This window comes from Papaver somniferum, chromosome 11 (genome assembly GCF_003573695.1).
Source record: "Papaver somniferum cultivar HN1 chromosome 11, ASM357369v1, whole genome shotgun sequence".
NCBI classification, from domain to species: Eukaryota; Viridiplantae; Streptophyta; class Magnoliopsida; order Ranunculales; family Papaveraceae; genus Papaver; species Papaver somniferum.
Window position 1 is genome coordinate 2,670,340 of NC_039368.1, and position 19,958 is coordinate 2,690,297.

Consider the following 19,958-nt stretch of genomic DNA (forward strand, 5'->3'; position numbering starts at 1 on the left):
AAGTAAATCTCAATGCAGTCCTTGCGTTCATGCCCTAACCTGCTACATTGGCTTCAAAATAGTCTGGGAATCTCTTGAAAGATAAAATACATCCAATTGGTTTACCCCCTATCATTAGGTGCATTTGTACCAGATAGAAGTGGTTGAGTAATGTCTATTCTAAGCCTAATTTTCATGGTGATGTAACCATTGAAGTAGTGAATAGGATCATCAAAAGCTACTAGAGTTCCAAAATTTTGAGTGTTTCGAATGACATTAGGGATTCTAGTTTGTTCATGGAAAAGTTTGTGGAGAGAAATTTCAAAGGTTTCAGAAGTGATTTCAATGTTTTCAGGGAGAACTGAGAAATCACAAGGTTGAAAAAGGAAAGTATCCCCATAAACCACTCTAGTTCCTTGCCTAAGGACATAAAACATATCATCACCAGATTCAAATTTAATCAGATAGTACCCTCTACCAAGCTTGCTAACAGAAATTTCACTAGATAGCTTCCATCTATATTTAAGAGCTTTGCCTAGAAAGAAATAGTTTTTGTTCATTTTTGTTAAAAAACAACCAACCAGCTGATGCTTCCAATGTCTAACAGGAAGGTGAGTATTCCTAGCATTAAGAACATTAAAACCAAAGGAAGAAACATCTCTAACAGAAAGGGTAGACATAGAGATAGCAACATAAGGAAACAGAACAGAAGGAGAAACCAAACAAAAGGCAAGGAACTAAAGTACAGGGGATAGAGAGGGAGGTAGGAAAGGATTGGTTTTAGCAGTATTTATAGGAAAAAAACATAGGGTTTGATTATAAAATTTTATTTCTTTTTTAAGTAAAATTTAACAGGTTTTGATTCTGTGAAAAATGGTATAAGAGGAAAACATGGAGTTGTAAAAGATGGTTTGGAATTGGTTACGGCTAGAAAAAAAGGTTTAGGCTTACCTATTTAAATCTCCTATCGCCACTTCATAGTCTGATCAGAATGAGATAATTTTTAAAAGGGTCTGAGAAGACAGCAAAACCAGATAGGATGAATAGTGATTCCTTAGTACTTGAAGTGAGGACCCGCCGAAACTGATGACCCGCGGCCTGAACAGAGATGAAAGTTGAGGTTCATGATGAAATTTCATCAAGGTGGTAAACAACATCACTTTTGAGAATTTATCAGATCCAATTAATTGACCATCTAATCAGTTACCTCAAGTTCTTTAGACTATGAAAAGATTGCCGGAATTAAAAGGTAGTTCTATTGAAGAGACCAAAGTGTCTTGAATTAGAAAAACTGCATCACCATGAAATTAGGGTTTAAAAGAACACCAACATCTAATCAGACCCATCCCAATCACTTTTAAAGACTACATCGTGAAAATGGGAGAATCATTGAAGTAGATTAGAGATCAGGGTGTTGAATTGGGGTTTGGGTTAAATCGTTTTCTCCGAGTCGCAGAGCTCGAAAAGGCCGAGTTCTCTGTTTTAGTTGAAATATGGTTAGCTGACTCAATTCATTTCTCTGGTGAAATATTTTTATTTAGATGACTGCATTTTGTCTAGACTGCAGATTACACATGTTTACACTAGAAAAGTTAATCCCGTATGCTCATTCGTTTGTATATATATACTGATCAAACGCAGCCATGTATATTAATGACAAAATCATAATCTTATTACAAATCAATCCCCTAGTGCAGGGGTTATTAGCCAATGAAAAAACCAAACTGTGTTTTAATTACATTCACTATTGAAATTAGATTTCTTATTGTAAGTATACTGCTGTACATATACTTCCTTGATTAGACTGACACGACATTAAGTGCAATGGGACTTGTTACTCGGTATAAATCACTTCTCCAAGATATGAATCCGAAAACAAAGCTTCCGTTAGTAGTTTTGGAAGGCATGAAACAAACTTCAAATGATTTACTTTCACTAGTGTCTTCGAACCTGAGCACATTTGGTGTCACTACAACTTCAACACCAGACGGATTCTGAATAAAAGCTTCGAAAATTGCTGGGCCACGCACCAACATATGTGACGGTTCGAATAACAACTACACTTCCGTTCATATTGGCTACACCGACTGAGGGATAATTTAGATTGTAAGCGGGAATTAGTGGGTGTTTACATGTGACCTTTGTTCCAGTGAGCATTTGGATTCGCATAACATTGGCACGAGTAGCACATAAAAAGTCTATTAAGTCATCGCAGCCAAATTCATATACTAAACCAGGATCTAGCGCTGATATGGGATTTAACATGCCCGGATCCGTAGTTGAATGGTGTCGCAAGGAAATCAGTTGGATTTTCCAATATGGGTCTTCCAGTATTATCCATCACATTGGCTGTTTCATCAGACAGACAATTTGGGCAAAATATGTAGATTAGTTAAAGCTTCAAAATAAAAGATTGGTGAGCTTAACTGGCTGATTTTTATGTAACCTGTTGTCATTATGGCAGATTTTATAGCTGATGGACTACACGAAGGGTGGTGACTTTTTATCATTGCGGCAATTGCAGAAGCATGTGGGCAGGCCATGGACGTACCTGAAACAATATTGTAGTCAACGGATCGTACTGCTCTCGAATCTACTGGAGACCAGGCTGCCAATATCCCCACACCAGGTGCTGTAATGTCAGGCTGCGAAGAAAACTTCCATTCGTAGACATAAACACTTTAACTCATTTTTTTAACTTTGTTATGTACTCATTTGATTAACATACTTTGATAATGTCAGGGGTGATGATATTTGGTCCGATTGAAGAAAAGACTGCCATTTTCGGTGCAGGAGTGGCGTTCAGAATTGTCGTTGTTGGGGATATTCTAGCGGTTGGGTTCCTGTTAATGAAATCAAAAAAATGTTTATTACCCTTGATTCCTTTGAACATCAACACCGTTCTGAGAAAAACATCTAATCTTTTGACTTGCAGATGCATGTTTCAATTTATGTTAGAACTTACTTTGACAAGGCTACGTAATTACGAAGAGCTTGTAGTTCTTTTGGTTCGAGAACAGTTGTTGGAATTACGTATTGCAAGCTGTAATCACTTAGTCCAGTTAAGGGGTTGCTAGAAATTATCATTCCAACACCACCACCATCTCTTACAACGTTGGCATCAACACACCACTTCCACGACACACCACTATCTTCCCCTTAATCAACTTATGGTCTAGAGTGCCGTTGTTGCATAAGCTTATAAACAGACAGAAAATATTACAATGCAGTACGAACTACGTGCATATCGATGTTTATCCCATGATATTAAATATCCATACCTTGCGTTGAACCCTGTAACACCTACGGCAGCTGCATCTTTTCCGAATATTACTGGATGAAATGTATCCATTTTCAATGGATTTATAGAGGATCTCTGAAAAATATTGTTGTTCGGATTTAGATTATTTGAGCAAAGCTTATACGTATACACGATGGTCATGATACTGTTCATAATGTACCTTCAATATCTCTGAATTTCCAAGGTGAAGGCTGGAACTGAACTCTCGGTCGATAGAGCTAGCAGCGACAGTTAAGAGCCAAGGAGCGACTTTTGTAGTAGACTGATCACCTGAATTTCCCGCTGAAGTAGAAACAAGAATACCTTTCTTAAATGCATGGAAAGACCCAATTGTGATCGCATCATCAAAGAGATCTGCAGAAGAGCTTATAGAGATAGAAGTGATATCAACTCCATCACTAATGGCATCATCAAAGGCTGCTAGATTGTCGGCATCTTCACAGAAGAGCCAACATATTTTGTATATGGCAAGTCTAGCACTAGGCATGCCAACCCTTGCAGTTCCACAAGCAATACCAAATAAACTCACATTATTGGCAACTGATCCAGCAACTGTTGATGCAACATGAGTTCCATGGCCATTGGTATCACGCGCTGATCGCGTTTGGTTTCGAGATTCTTAGGGTCCTGAAAATTCTTCATTTCCTTTAAAGTAGTACCGAGCACCGATTATCTTGCTATACAATATCAGATTGAAATAGAGCGTCCACGAATTATTTTCATAAGCAAGTAGATTCAACGAAGTGTAAAGTCAGCCGATTTGGAAGTTTTTGTTGGACAAGTGCTTACCTGTTGCAATTCTCAACTGTAAATTGCTCTCCAGCAACACATTCTCCATTGAATCTCTCCGGAACAGGCCCTAATCCGTTAGCGTTGAAGCTCTCTGACTCGGGCCAAATTCCTGCAAATGCTCATTTCAAAGTACACCATATCTAGGATTTCCTTATGCAGAAAAACCGTTACTACAAAATACAAGCTAATTTCCCTAACTAAGAAAAATGGTTACCAATAGGCTGTTATATAATGTGTTAGGATTTTGTCTAACTCTTTTATTCCATTAGGAAAGTTAAATAGCCTAACACTTCATTTTCATTATATTATTTATCCTAATTATTGGCATTTTACACTTTATCTTTACTTTGTAATGTAAAGATTATGTTATAATCTTTTCTAACTCTTTATATAACTGTTCAAGTGGCTAATAAAGAGATGACATGTGTCTTATGTTTCAAAATAGGCTTACGCATTTTTTCTATTAGGAAATTGTTAGAATTTAATAAAAAGAAAACAACACTTTCAGGTGATTCCGGCATGGGATTGCACCTGAAAATGTCAGGTTCCGGCAACCTGAAAATTAACGTTCAGGTGACCTGAAAGTACACTGCAGTTCATATCATGCCAGATTCAAATTCTTAAGTGCAAATTTATAACAAGAATGTTGGTGAAACTACAAATTCGTGTTCATATCAAGTATTTTGAGCCCAAAAGTATCAGTTTACATTGCAATCTTTCAAATTAGAAAGCTGAAAAACCTGGGAAAATACAAGAAATAGCTTAATAGCCTACTTTTAATAAGAGTTGACCCTGATCATAACAATTTCCCCATCTTCATCCGCAACCAGCAATGCAAAAACACCAAAGGAAACTGGACCAAGCTTTCCATAATCAACCTGCAAAGTATGATAAAAAATTAAAGTTTATTTGACAAAACAAATTATCTCTAAAAATTTGCAAGATGCATATCACATGGTGTGTTTTGTGAATTGTATTCTACTAGTGGGATCTTTGACCCCATTAGTGAAAGAATGATGAAGAATTTATGTAATTTTGTGAATTATATCCTAAAATAGTAGCAAATTGAAGTTACCTTTCAAATGAACTCAAAGTCCTGTCAACATGTGAATGATTTGTTGAAGTATCAATCTCATTCAGCTTAAGCTCGTCCAAGGTGTAGATTCTTTGAGGTATCTGGAATGCAATTAAATGCAAATAAAACAACCATTTCCAAATGATACATCTTACTCTCCAATGGTAAAAATCAAACAAGTGTGCATCGGCAATCAAAATTCAATGGAAAAACATGTATTAGATGTTATTAGATGCTCATCAACATGAACCATGACGTAGATCCCTTCTAGATATGTTTTACACAACTCATGTAGCAGGATCTATTTTAGGATTCCTCCAGTCACCTATTATGTCTTCCCTCGGAAAAACATGTATAATAACACACTAGACGATGCGTCGTGGTTATAAATGACATCATAAGCATGCAACTACATAAGAACAGCAACAACAAAATTGATCCATCCTCCACCATTCAGACAATAGAAGTGCTAATAAGGAACCAACTCAAGAACTATCATCTATGGTTCCAATAATTGAGAGAATGCAACAATTGAGCAAAGCACAAACCTATAAAATGCATACAGAACGAATAAATACTCACTTTTCATCAGATGTTTTGGTTGTACAAGTCTTTGTTTAGCTCGTTTTCTGGCAAAATCTGCATAACCACCACCCAAATTGTACAGAAATGGTGACAAAGGTAAAGAAACTACAAATCGCATAGAACAGAAACCACGTAAAAATGAACTGAGGACAACCTAAATAAATTTGATAGAAGAACTAACTTTTCTGATGTAGACATGCAGTTGAAGATATTTTCAATCTATAATTTTTTTTTTGTTCTTGGCAACCATATTTTTGACTCAGATTTCCTTTTGAAAGCATTAGCTATACATGGAGCTTTCTTCTGCGACACCCGTCAAGAAAAGCATTAAATTCTAGATGATCATTGTCTTATATCTTGACGCATATATAGTAGGAGAAGATGCAAAAAATATTGTAGCCAATTGAAATACAGGGCCTCACTTATCATCACTGGTTTGTTCTTCCAGCTGTATGCGTTTCATCAATCGTCTAAAAAAATCAACTAGAAAAAACATACAGACATTGTAAGTGTACTAGTAGTGTAATTCTCTCATTAATTTAATTAATCTATCATCAAAAAACACTCCTAGTAACTAAAAAAAACCACGGATTGAAATGAGTAAAGATTAGTTATATTTGATTTTCACTTTCACAAGATTATTAACCTTGTTGAGCACCATTTTTACCTTGCCAAACTTCACTGATAGGTTTGCACTTCTATTCTTCTGAAACATAACAACAACAACAACAAAACAGAAGTAAGAACAATAAAAAGTAAACTTCTTCATCCCACCAAACTGAACAGTCTAAACAACTTAATGACTGCAATACTGAAAACCCATGTCAAAAAATCCAGAAGAAATTCGAACACAAATAAACAACCCCAATAACAACAAACCCTTCCTTTGTTTAAACAATCCAACAATATTTATACACATAGACCCGTTAAAAAATTTATACATATCATCTTCACTACTAACAGAGTAAGAAAATCCCCAAACTGAAAAACCCTAGTTTAAGATCGAGTAAAATAAACAAACATGAACAAACATTGAAGATCTATGCCAACAAAGAAGAGAGAGACAACGTTAGGGTTCATGAAACTATACATTTTTTAAGCTCCAATAATCTTCTTCTTGTTCATTAATTCTTCTTGTTCCTGAGAAAGAATAAAGAAGAAACCATTTCAGATCAAAATCAAACAGTATCATCAAAAAATAAATAAATTAAGATCGGTATTATACCTCAATCGTTGGCTAGTAGATCGAAGAACAATTATTATCACAGAACAAGGGTTTTTTTAATTTCAGGGAAACTATCAAATTTTTAGGGTTATGAATGTTTCAATTGGAGGCTTTTTTTCGATGATTGATTGGTTTTTGATTCACGGATTAACAAGGATTCAAGGATTTGTGTTAGAGCTTGATTTGGAAATTCTGTTACGATATAAGGTTTTGGTTGAGGCGGAGTTTGGGAGGCGAGGGGAGGAGAGGAGAAAGAGAAAAGAAAGAAGAGAAAGAGGAAAGTGAGAGGAAAAAAAAGTTTCGGTATTCGTATAAAAAAAATTGGACGTTGGATTCCTCATACGGATTGTGGAGATTTTTGAACGGTGGAAAATTGGTTTTGGATTCTCATATGGACTGAAACAAGTGTGTTTATTTAGAACACAAGTGTGTTTCTTTTGAATCTTCATAAGACCAAAATCCAAAGTTTCATATTTCGAAATACTCTCATTTTTGGTAGGAACGTAGAGTTTTATATGAGGAACATGTCACCAAAATCTGGCTTCAAATTAATCGTCGTTTAGATATTTTAGAGAAAAAGGTACCACCATGTTAAAGGATCCTACCCCTATATATAAATCAGAATAAATTCTGATATTGTTATAGACCTTCTGATTATATATTAATACTAAAAATATATAATAATGAATCAGAAATGAAATCAAAAACTGTTATTCTCTTTCGATTAAACAAAATTTCAAAACTGAATGACGATAGATTAAGGGTTCCGTTAAAGATTCTGACTTATAAGTGAAAGAGGTCAATGAAAATATCTTACCAACATTGGTAGGTTTAGTGCTCAGGTGTAGACTCCGACATAGTATGAGATAACATTGAGGATAATATGAATAATATTAGTAGGTTTATGATTATGATGAATATTTTGTGTTAGTGGAAGAAGAGATTTCGAGTCACTAATCACTTTCTGAGACACGAATCCGATTTTGTTATAAACTACGGATATTACTTCGGATAATAACACAAACTTGTGCCTAAAAGACGTTATCAGATTGATATTCACTTGTCTAAACCAAATAGTAGGTTTCGGATAATATAAGGTCAATCTAGAATCACTAATCGGTTTCTGAGAAACAAATCCGTTATAAACTTCAGATACTTCCTTCGGTAACAATACAAACTTATTTCTAAAGGACGTTATCGTATTGAGATTGACTTGTCTAAACCAAATTGTAGGTTTCGGATAACAAAGTCAATCTATTTTTTATTCTCGAATCCATTTGTAAAACGATATTTGAGGGAATGGAAATAATTGTACAAAATGAGAAGATTTCGAGTCGTTAATCAGTTTTTGAGACTCGAATATGATCTCGTTATAAACTTTGGATATTTCTCTGGATAATAGCACATACTTGTGTCTAAAGGACGTTATCAGATTGAGATGAACTTGTATAGACGCAATTGTAGGTTTTAGATATTATAAGGTCAAATCTAAATTCTATTCGGGAGTCCGTTCGTAAAACGAGATTGAGGAAATGGAAGTAAATGCATTAAATCGGAAGATCTATAGTAACTAATCGGTTTCTGAGAAACAAACCCGATTTTGTCATAAACTTCGAATATTTCATTCGGTAATAATACAAACTTGTGTCTAAAGGACGCTATCAGACTGAGATTGACTTGTCTAAACCAAATAGTAGGTTTCGGATAACAAGGTAAATCTAATTTTTATTCGAGAATCCATTTGTAAAACGATATTTGAGGAACTAGAAGTAATTGCACAAAATCGGGAGATTTCGAGTCGCTACTCAGTTTCTGAGACTCGAATATGATCTTATTATAAACTTCGGATATTCCGTTGGATATTAAAACAAGTTAAAGGATGTTATCAGATTGAGATTGACATGTCCAGACCAAATAGTTGGTGTCAGATAACATAAGGTCAATCTAATTTCTATCTGGGAATCCATTTGTGAAACAAGATTTAGGAAATAGAAGTAAGTGCATAAAATATGAAGATCTGGAGTCACTAATAAGTGACTGAGACTCGAATCCTATTTTTGTATAAACTTTGGATATTTCGTTCGGTAACAATAAAAACTTGTGTCTTAAGGATGCTATCAGATTGAGATTCATTTGTCTATTCGGGAATCCATTTGTAAAACGAGATTTGAGGAAATGGAAGTAACCGTACAAAATTGGAAGATTTCGAGTCACTAATCAGTTTCGGAGACACGAATCCGATTTCGTTATAAACTTCGGATATTTCGTCAGGTAATAACTCAAACTTGTGTCTAAAGAACGTTAACAGATTGAGATGAACTTATCTAGAACAAATAGTAGGTTTCGGATAATATAAGGTCAATCTAATTTCTATTCGGGAATCCATTTGTAAAACGAGATTGAGGAAATGGAAGTAAGTGCATAAAATCAGAAGAACTGGAGTCACTAATCGATTTCTGAGAAACGAATCCCATTTTGTTATAAACTTCGGATATTTCGTACGGTAACAATACAAACTTTTGTCTTAAGGATGCTATCAGACAGAGATGCGCTTGCCGAAACCGAAACCAGAGTTACTCGTTTTTTGTGATTTCAAACCAGTGTTAACCATCATCTTATTCGGTTTGGTTTAGTTACGCTCGATTACGATTAACCGATATTTCTGTCAGTTGTTCAAAACTGAAATTTAACTAGAATGCTGCAAATTTGTCATAACTGACAATAATTTTAATCAACACATCAAAATTGACAAACAATATCTAAAACAAAAAGATTAACAATTGAAAATCATGTGAGAGAAGCAAAAATACAACTGACAACCAATAACTTAAACAAAAAGATTAACAATTGTGAAATAAAAGCAAGGGATGGTAGTATTGATATTATGATATAGTAGGAATGCAAAGTAGAATGTCAGACTTGCTACTGCCACTCCATGACCATACATCCATAGCCCAATCTATCTGTTTCTTCGGTAGTGTTCTGTACTTTAGTTAGTGCGCAACAAAATTTCATGCTCCTAATGGACTCACCAGTTCCTTCATGAAGACATAAAAGGAAGTTCCATTAGAGTTCAGTTAACATGGACGACTTTTTCAAGTGCAAATCTTTAGATATTCGCAGTTCAAACTTGGACCTCGTTACGTACGAAGTCTACATGCAGCATGGACCAGCCAACAATGGGTATAAAAAGAAATCATGATAATATGCAGGGTTCAAACTTAGTAGTTAGGGTGGAGAACAAGTTCGTTGAGATAATATAAATGTGAACCAACAGCATTTATAAGTGTGAAGCGGCAACATTTTTGCAACACGTGAATAGAGCTACTTAGAGTACTATCGAGAACCATGAGCCCACGGTATAGCATGAGGAATGCACATTGCATGGATGACAGGGCATCTAATTCAAACAAATCAAGAGGATTATTCCATGTCATCCATCTAATTCAACAGCACCAGGAGGCCGAAAGATAGTAAAATGATAATTAACTACTCTTCCTTGAAATAATGATAGCAATCTGTGATTTAAAACAAAATTGTCTCTAAAAACAACCACTAGGTCAAACTAACACTAATACAATCAATCGGATCAAAGGGTCCAGTTAAAAAAAATCAGTGCAGCTCCATTGGCACATGCTTCATAGTGACAGAATATGATGACGATTTTCATGTATTGCTGAACTTGGTATCAAGATGGACTAAACAAGAAACACCTAGTAGCATGACGAATTGACAATATCCGTACCAAGTACATTTGACTACTAAAGATCAGTAATCTTTGGACTTATAGAACTTCAAATTCATTTGTATCCGGTATCCCCACTATATATACTAACCTCAAGAAAGGTTACTATCAAACTAGCCCCATTGTTAAGCTTCACCAAACTAACATGATGTATCATTTGTATCTAGTATCCCCACTTTGAAGTGTGAAGCGGCAGCATGTCAAAAAGAAAGAATGCTATTATAAGTGTGAAGCGGCAGCATTTTTGCAATACGTGAATAGAACTAATTATAGCACTATCTAGAACCATGAGGATCGCACATTACATGGCTGACAAGGCATCTAATTTAAACAAGTCAAGAAGATTATGCTTACTCGAAATTATAAGCTGACACTTAAAATTGAGACAGGGGATACCATCTATGGTTTTGCATTAAGTGAATAGAACTAATTAGAGAATGGAAGATACATTAACGAATGTTCATCCAAATGTGAACTACATTCTCTTAACATTTTCTAAGTTTGGTTAGTGGATGAACTATTAGATTCTCATTCAAAAGAAGCCTCACCTCTTCAGGGGTACAACCAACCTAATCAGTAATCTTTATATGCCTTTGCAGCTTCAAAACTAAACCAGTTACAGATCAATAACCATTGAGAAAATAGAAATCTCTTATACAATCTTTAACAATTCAAATGGTGTGTCTTAGAGGCCTTAGCCATTTTTGACCATTCCCAACTATATAAATGTATGTGTGCAGAAAACATAGAAAACTGATAAAAAAATTATTATAACTTTTTTAAGAAGCTACGGCATCATAGGTTAACAAAGTGCATTAGAAATCTGAATGCATGTGATGAAGAAACGGTATATATACACATTCATAATTTTTACATTACCATCTCAGGAACTTTGTTGAACACCAGTGTCTTAGCAATGGGGGAACAATCAATTCCAGTGACATCTGACCAAAGCTAGCTTTGGGTTCCAGGAGATTTTAAGGGATCAAAAAACAAGATTTGCAAATTGGTGGCATTGTGACAAGTAATACGAGAGGTAAGTTCTAAATTAAAGGATCTCAATTATACCCATTTGGTGGTGCTATATTGAATTATATGCGCATATCTTTCTCGAGAACCCTTAATACAGAACACTGATGGTAGTACTCGTATGACCACCTTATCAAGTGCCTTTAGGAACAAATAAAGATCCATCTTATGGTTCCAAAGATTGACAATACGGTAGCTGGCACGCTATAGATAAATAAAGATACTAGAGACAAAGCTCAAGCATACAGGTTTAAGCGTGGTCTACCACCACTTAACAACTATGATGAAAGAATAAAGTTTTTGCCCAACTTAAACAAAAATCAAAACTGGGGGCAAACAAAACAAAAAGAAACTGCGGAGTGCAGTATGCTAATACTAGTAGTTGATTAAGAGATAATGAAAATTAAGCTTATATGTAAGGAAATTAAACTCCCACTGGTTCCATCATTTTGATTAAGTTAATATGGATATTTTAGTTCAGTGTCAACTAAAAAGTTCCTATAATCAATATGAACAGTGATGTTCAATCATTTTGATGTCAAGTAATGGCAAGAGCTCTTCTGTTTTTAAAGGGAGGTCAGGTGTCAACCAGAAAATCAAACAAAAATGTATAGAACAAGGAAGGAGAAACAACAAAATTCCAGAAAAAAACACTCACTTATGATTCAATCCTCTTTTTACAGAAAAGATTGAAACTTTATTATTTGGGATTCAATTCTCAAACCCGGATCAGGAAAACATAACATTATCATTCTCAAGAATGCCAAATTGCATACAAGTTTTCATAAGTACGAACAAAAACATGGTATCAAAATTCAGCAAAAATATATTTGAGGTGGAAGTTCAACTTAGGTAACACTAGAACCAGATCAAATTCACCTCGAAATTACTTTACCTCCCAACACCGGCTCGGTTAATATATGAATTTTCAGTAAAATCGATTATTGAAAGCAAACACATTTTGGGCAATATCATGCATTTAGGTTAGTCAATGTAAATCTAATTTCTAAACCCAATGTTACAATAATCCAGAGATCACCAGATTCACATAGAACGAAATCTGAGAGACTCGATATTAGAAACCTAAATTGCTATCACCATCTTAAAGCAACAAAATGAGGAAGAAAACCAACCTGTAATTGATAATTTTCTAGCAAAATTAGGCAAGGCTGAGATCCAATCCTCTAATTCCTTCACCTGATAATGGAGACCAAAATTAAACGCCTTTGAGAATTTGGGAGACCAAAATTAAACGCCTTTGAGGATTTGCAGGTGTGGAAAGGAAGGGAAGAAAGATAATGGAATTCTGCAGGTGTGGTTTCAGAAGATTCGAGGAAATAGTAAAGTTAGGTTGCGGTTCCCATTTCATTTTGGTTCCAGGATGTAAGTTAATCTCAGGTTCTAGAACTTAAATTGGTTCCAAACAAAAGATTTATTAAATATTAAAACTCTATTTTGCATTTTCTAAATTCAAAAATAAATTATTGTGTTACCTATGCCTAGATGTGTTACTAAGAAAAATGATAAAGAGTTACAAACATGGGGTTCATTATAGTATACATCAAATTTTGGGTAGAAATAGTTGTAATAGTTATTTAGTATAAAGTGTGTTAGAAATGAATAACTAATAATATATCACCACGAATAGTTATTTAGTTTTTATGAATTAATTCCTATTTATGGTAACTATTTTTTAATTTGCTAACTCTATATAAGAGTTATTAGAATCATAATGGATCATTTGAGTTAGCAAAATAAAACTAGTTAGGAAAGTCATTGTTACAAAAACCTAGATTTGGTGTAGTGATTGCCTGTCTTAAAACCTTAATATCATAAATTATAGGTTAATAATAAGCCTTGAATTTTCTAATCTTCATACCAGAATCAATGACGCCAAAGATCACATCTGATTTGGATTCAATATATTTGTTATTTTGTGGAACATCGACGCCAAGGAAATCCCAAGAATGAGTAGTATGAATTTGGTTGATCTTACTTTCAAAAACTGAAACTACTGATCCTGATTCTGTAATCCGAATAAGAGAAAGATTAGTAACTCTTACATATATAGTAACACGCATGCATGTGCTTGACCAATTTTCTTACCGCGAAGTTGTTGTGCTTGTTCAGCTGTAAGTATCGCTGAGAAGCCTCTAAAGCTCTTACTGTAATGGTGAATTGCTGCTTGTTTTGCTTGACGAATACTAAAATGAAACCAGTTTAACAGTTAACGCTTTGCTTAGTATAAAATCCAGAATTGATTATATAAAGCTGGAGTATATATATGTTCTTAGTACCTTCCAGTAACTGATGCAAGCAAATCATGGTTTGATGATATAACGGAATCCAAATCCGGGTAAGAGTGCTCTCCCATATATACTATATAGTGCTGCAATTTTCACAAAAAAAAAAAAAACATTAGTTTTCCACACAGGTTCATGCTGTAAACGTATGCATGAACTTTTGGATTTATGATCACCTTCTTGGTTAAGGAAGTGGCTTCATTTCTGACAACATACGTGAACAGAAAAAGTGCAAGAGTTGCAATAGTAATCAACTTATTCATGTTTTCGCTTCGAGGTATGAATATTGCGGAAGTTTTAATAAGTTGATGTAGTAATTGATAATAAACATGCACATAACAGAACTTATTTATAACCCTAATTGCTAAGACATTTTCTTAGTTGTGAGGACATGGCTTGTCACGGTGACTGTGACTTGGCGTAGACCTTGGAATCTGTAGATAATCCAAACCCTAAATTCTTTGATTCCTATTGGTTGCTTGCGTTGTCTAAGACCAAGTAACATAGAACTTGTCAAAGTTTACCTGACTCTTTCGGAATGTGTCAAGTTATGGTTATATCTGTTGGAAAATCACTTTCAGGTAGACATTAACTATGAGGTGATCACGCGCTAGCACTCATAGACTCATAAAGATCTCTACTTTAGGTCAGGTTTACCAAAATCTAAGTGCAAATATGTAAATGAGGCCCTGAAAGGAACATTTATTTCAAAGAAACCAAGATTAACAATATATGGAGGGGGCAAGCACCTGACTCTCTAAAGCATCAGTATAAGCTTTGCTTTCCCATAAAATGTGAGAGTATGGAAACCGAACTCGTTTCCTTCTTACCTTCAATTCTTGCTCGGCCACCGTCTGCTAACAGCCAACCATCATAGACCCACCCTATCTAGTTCGATCCAGTTGCCACCATTAATATTTTACAATAATTATCTCCTATTATTCCGACTTGCTATTTATTTTCTTAACTGTTGAATAGGAAATTTCCGCAGAAAATGAAAGGAAATAAGGACCACCTGATGGCCGATACTTTAGTACATAGGTGGAATGACATCCGGTTGTATTTACTTTTAATGGAAAATGATATTCATCTACCAGAGGTTTTTAAACATGCGTTTTAGACTCGTTTTCAGTTCATTTCTGCTGGACAATTTTCGGATTGGATTGATTTTCTGATTGCGTAGTAATTTTGGAGTCCAGGTCTTGTTACAATTTTTGGTTTTTTGATCAAAGAAATTTCCTATTTCTCAAATCAAGACATTGTCCAGTTCATTAAATTTCAAAGAACATTCCACCTCCAACATTTTACATGACACAAGTACAAAAAGAAGTGGCAGAGGTTCTTCTTTTCTGGCCATTACATCAACAATGTCATTACACTCCTAAAACAAAGACAAAATCAACACCTAAAACATCCTAACAAGAAAAAAAAAAAAAAAAAAAAAAAAAAAAAAAAAAAAAAAAAAGAAGAAGAAGAAGAAGAAGAGGAAGAAAAAGAAGATCGAATCACTTATGTAATTTGGAATTTGGGGTTATTTGTATTCTAGTAACCAGCTTTCTGTCCAAATTATTCTAGACTGACTGTGAAAATTCTCAAACAAAATCTTATGAAAAAACCTAAAGATAGTTTGGAATGGATTTTATCATTGACATAGGTAATGAGTGACTTAAAATGGGTCCTGACTTTTTGTTACGGGGAATTTCTTTCGACGAATCTTACATTTAGTATTTACTGTTTAGTTGCCCAGAACTTAAATATTGGTACCTGGCCTCGGTGGCGAGGTCTAAATAGTAGATACGAATCATAGTTCAAATTTTTCTTGGTTTATGGATTCACATCTTGATGCTCTATGCTAAATATCAAAGATTCTTTTTAAGTTGTCCTTGTCCCACGTGAGACATCATTTTCATTCTTTGAACTGTGCAAGCATGAAATCCTAAGGTTACCAGCAGGATGAGTGGAGCATCATCCGCTGTAGTATATCCATCCATGCAGAAGGCTTATAGTCTAACAAAAGTGAACCATTAAATAACTATAAGCCTATCTTGTCCGGACTTCATCACAATATAAAAACATTTACTATCTTCTTTACTAAAAATATATATAAAAATAAGAATATAAAATGTGACTAAAAGAAGTAAAACTCAATTTACCTGACGTAATTCGTCAAGGATCAGGAAACATAGGACAACAAATGTAGCTAACTTATAGAAAAGATACACACAATTCATGGCCTGATAGCCATCAATTGCTTATTAACAAAAATGAGCAGAAGAGATATCTACAATGAAAAGAACCTCTTTACCAATCAAAATATATACATAAATCTGACGCTAAAGAAAAGATGCATATTTATTCATGTACACTTTATACAATGATTATTTAGAGAGGAATATGGGAAGCAGATAAATGGAATCATGGAAATTGCTGTAATGGATAAGTCACCACGATTCTACGTACCACCTATTTTGAGCATCCAAGTAATGAGCAATAGATCGCTCCATTCTGAAATAGCAAAAAATTGTTAGCATCATTTATTAATTACATTTTCAAATGAAGACGGGAAATGCCTAACAGTAATTGCATTTGAAAGATTCCAAGTGAGAAGAAAAAAAAAGTGAGATGGCAAAGACTGGAGATGTAACTTTCACTGTACTGCAGTTTGTTCCCAAGATCCAAGAATCTGGTAATACTTCATAAGTTAATGCGTCAACAGAATCCTAATAAATGTTTGAGGACCATTACTTTTTTTTAATTTGTGAGAGATTCAAGTATGGATCAAAATATGCATTCTGCAAAGAAATCCAGATTATTAATTCTGTCAATCTGAGATTTGAAACTAATATGGAGGCTTACTCTATGTGTGAGTTTATTGGTGGTGTATAGAGGATGGAAGAGTTCGCAGCATATTGAGCCGCAATTTATTTCCCTGCACTGACACATCCAACAACAACAAAAATTACCTTCTTCTCCGGAACTGAGACCGCAGGCAAATATCCTCTAGCACTCGAATAAGTTGTACTTATGATGACAGTTCTTTGGTTTAAACGTAAGACACATTTGGGTCACCAAAGAAAACTTTCTTTCATCTTCATATATCAGACCCTTTATTTTTTTTAAAAAGAAAACACTTATATTAATGCAAAGAGGAATATGAAGAGCTTGAAATTTGTTCGCACCGGCGAACCCTAGATTTGTTCCTTGGCAGATGCACATCCTATGAACTCGCAAAAGTAGACACCGATCTATTTCAACAGAATCCCATTACTTGAGGTGAGTTGCTAAAAAGATACGAAATTAACGAAGCCCAAAAATTTGCAAATCGAAACAAAACGAATGAAAAGTATGGGGTTTCACTTACTTCTGAAAGATCAAGCAAAGTTTTTTACCTTAAGATCAGGATTGTGAAGATCGACTACAACTGAACAGAAGCCAATTTTCTTTCAACAGTAGGAGCTGGTATAGGCCTAAATATGGAAAAAAAAACACTTGTATTAATGCAAAGAGGAATATGGAGAGCTTGAAATTTGTTCGCAATCCTATGAATTCGCAAAAGTAGACACCGATCTATTTCAACAGAATCCCATTACTTGAGGTATGTTGCTAAAAAGATACGAAATTAACGAAACCCAAAAATTTGCAAATCGAAACAAAACGAATGAAATGTATGGGGTTTCACTTACTTCTGAAAGATCAAGCAAAGTTTTTTATCTTAAGATCAAGATTGTGAAGATCGACTACAACTGAACAGAAGCCAATTTCTTTCAACAGTAGGAGCTGGTATAGGCCTAGATCTGAATCCAAATCCTCGATTTGTTTTTCGTTTAATAGACATCCATTGCTATCTAGACGATTTCGAAAATTGGAATCTTACGCCATTGTAAAGAAGAAGCCTAAGAGTAACGGCTGGAGATTTATTTTCGCATTAATTTGGAGAGTAATGCAAAGAGTAACGGTATTTAGGTTTAATGGAAAGAATAATACGGGAGAGATTAAGGCGGTGCAATGTAAGAAAACCTGTCGCAAATCTCAACCGTCCTCGATGTGTCAAAATGTAGACCACGGTCAAAGGGAAAAACGCAGTAATGGCCTCCTCTGGACCGTTCTTTATGAGTGCAAAATGTAGATCTTCGTATGGCTCTATCTACACCATGCTTTATATCGCAAAAATATAATTAGCCGTCGATATAGAAAAACACCATTTTCCCTTATAATATAGATACTATAGTTTTACTCTTGTTTTTTTTTTTTCATTTGCATATTTGTAATGTTCTCCTGAATCACATGATTCTTTTCTTTTTCAGCATCACAGTATTTATCAGAATCTCAGCTAAAGGATCTGAATAATAGGTTAAAAATTAGCAAGAGAGCGATTATCTTATAATTCACCAAGGAGCGTCAAAAAGAACCTAAGTTTCGTAACAATGAAGTTGTCTCTAGTTCTGGCTCTCAAAATAAGAAGGTGAATAATGTTTGTCTCTAATATCTATAAAGAAATTTTGTTTAACTCGTAAAATGAATTTGTGTAGAAAAACAAGTTTCGATCAGTTGTTGTTTTTTTCTTTTACTCGTTTTCCTGTCTAAATTATTACCCACGTTTAATGCATTAACCAACCGAACATGGCTCATTGTAGAGGAAGTTGTACACAACTCTTACAGTCCTTGAAATCATTAAAAAGCAGCCAGCTGAAGCACCTTCTGCTGCAGTTAATGATGATAATGCACCTTCGACTGATGAGGTTGGGGAAGAACCTCCAACACCTGATGGCGTGGATCTCGAGCTTCGTCTCTAATGGGCTTAAGATAAAGAAACCTTTTCATTTGATTTGTGTTATACAGTAGAACCTCTATATAAGAATACTCCATATTGAAATAACCTCCATATATGAATACAATACTTTGGTCCCGATTTTGTTCCAATTATATTTAAGAATAAACTTCATATTGGAATAAGTCGTAATTATTTTTCGTTCCCCTCTTAAGAAACTTACCTCCATATAAGAATAATTCGCAATATTATATAGATAATATAGGTCATATCGTACATTAAAGTTTAGGACGAAAATATTCTTTTAACCAATTTGAAAAATCCTTTTACTTTTTAGGGGGTATGATATTTTTTTTTACGAGTCATTCCAAAATATTTGATCATATGATTTTTTTTGTCAATTTTCATATCATTATTGATTTTGTGTGGATTGTATTACATAAAAAACTTCTTATGTTTACTAATAATGTGAAACTAAACAAAATTTATATTTTACCAGGTATTGTCTTGGTACATTGTCTTGCATAGCAAACTTCCTATATTTAACTTGTGTATCATACATGTGAAACTAAACAAAATTTAACTAATATTTGTATTTCCTGGGTACATTGTGATGTTTGTTGTGCGTAATTATGTTTTCTCGTAGATACATATATAATAAATTTTTATTGATCGTTTCAAGGTAGACCTCTATATAAGAATTACCTCCATATAAGAATAATTTCTTGTGGTCCCTAGGATATTCTTATATAGAGGTTCTATTGTATAATTAATTTTCACGTTATATATGTATCTAAATACTTCAGATAATATCTAAAAGTATGTACTCCAAGCCTGATAAAAATAAATTAATTCCAAAAGTTTGGATTTAAAATTAAAAATCTTGACATACCTACATTTATTTATTTTTCGTTTGACTATATATATTTACTTACCTGGATATATATTTACTTGTATTTTTTTTAACGATGAAAAGGTAATATATTTACCTACTTGGGTATATTGAAGTGGTTTGTCACTTTTGTATTCTAGAATAAGACCAAATATTGAATATCGAATGGACTGAGTAATTGTATACTCAATCTTAAGAAACTACGAGTGAGCGATAACCAAGCCATTAGACGACATATTGCAGAGTGGAAATAACTTAACTCTC

The 19,958-nt window shown here is 34.3% G+C and overlaps 1 pseudogene; it reads right to left on the reverse strand.

Annotated features, from left to right (window-relative positions):
- Positions 1-1,778: 1,778 nt before the first annotated feature.
- Positions 1,779-14,330, reverse strand: LOC113323926 (annotated as a pseudogene).
- Positions 14,331-19,958: the final 5,628 nt, after the last annotated feature.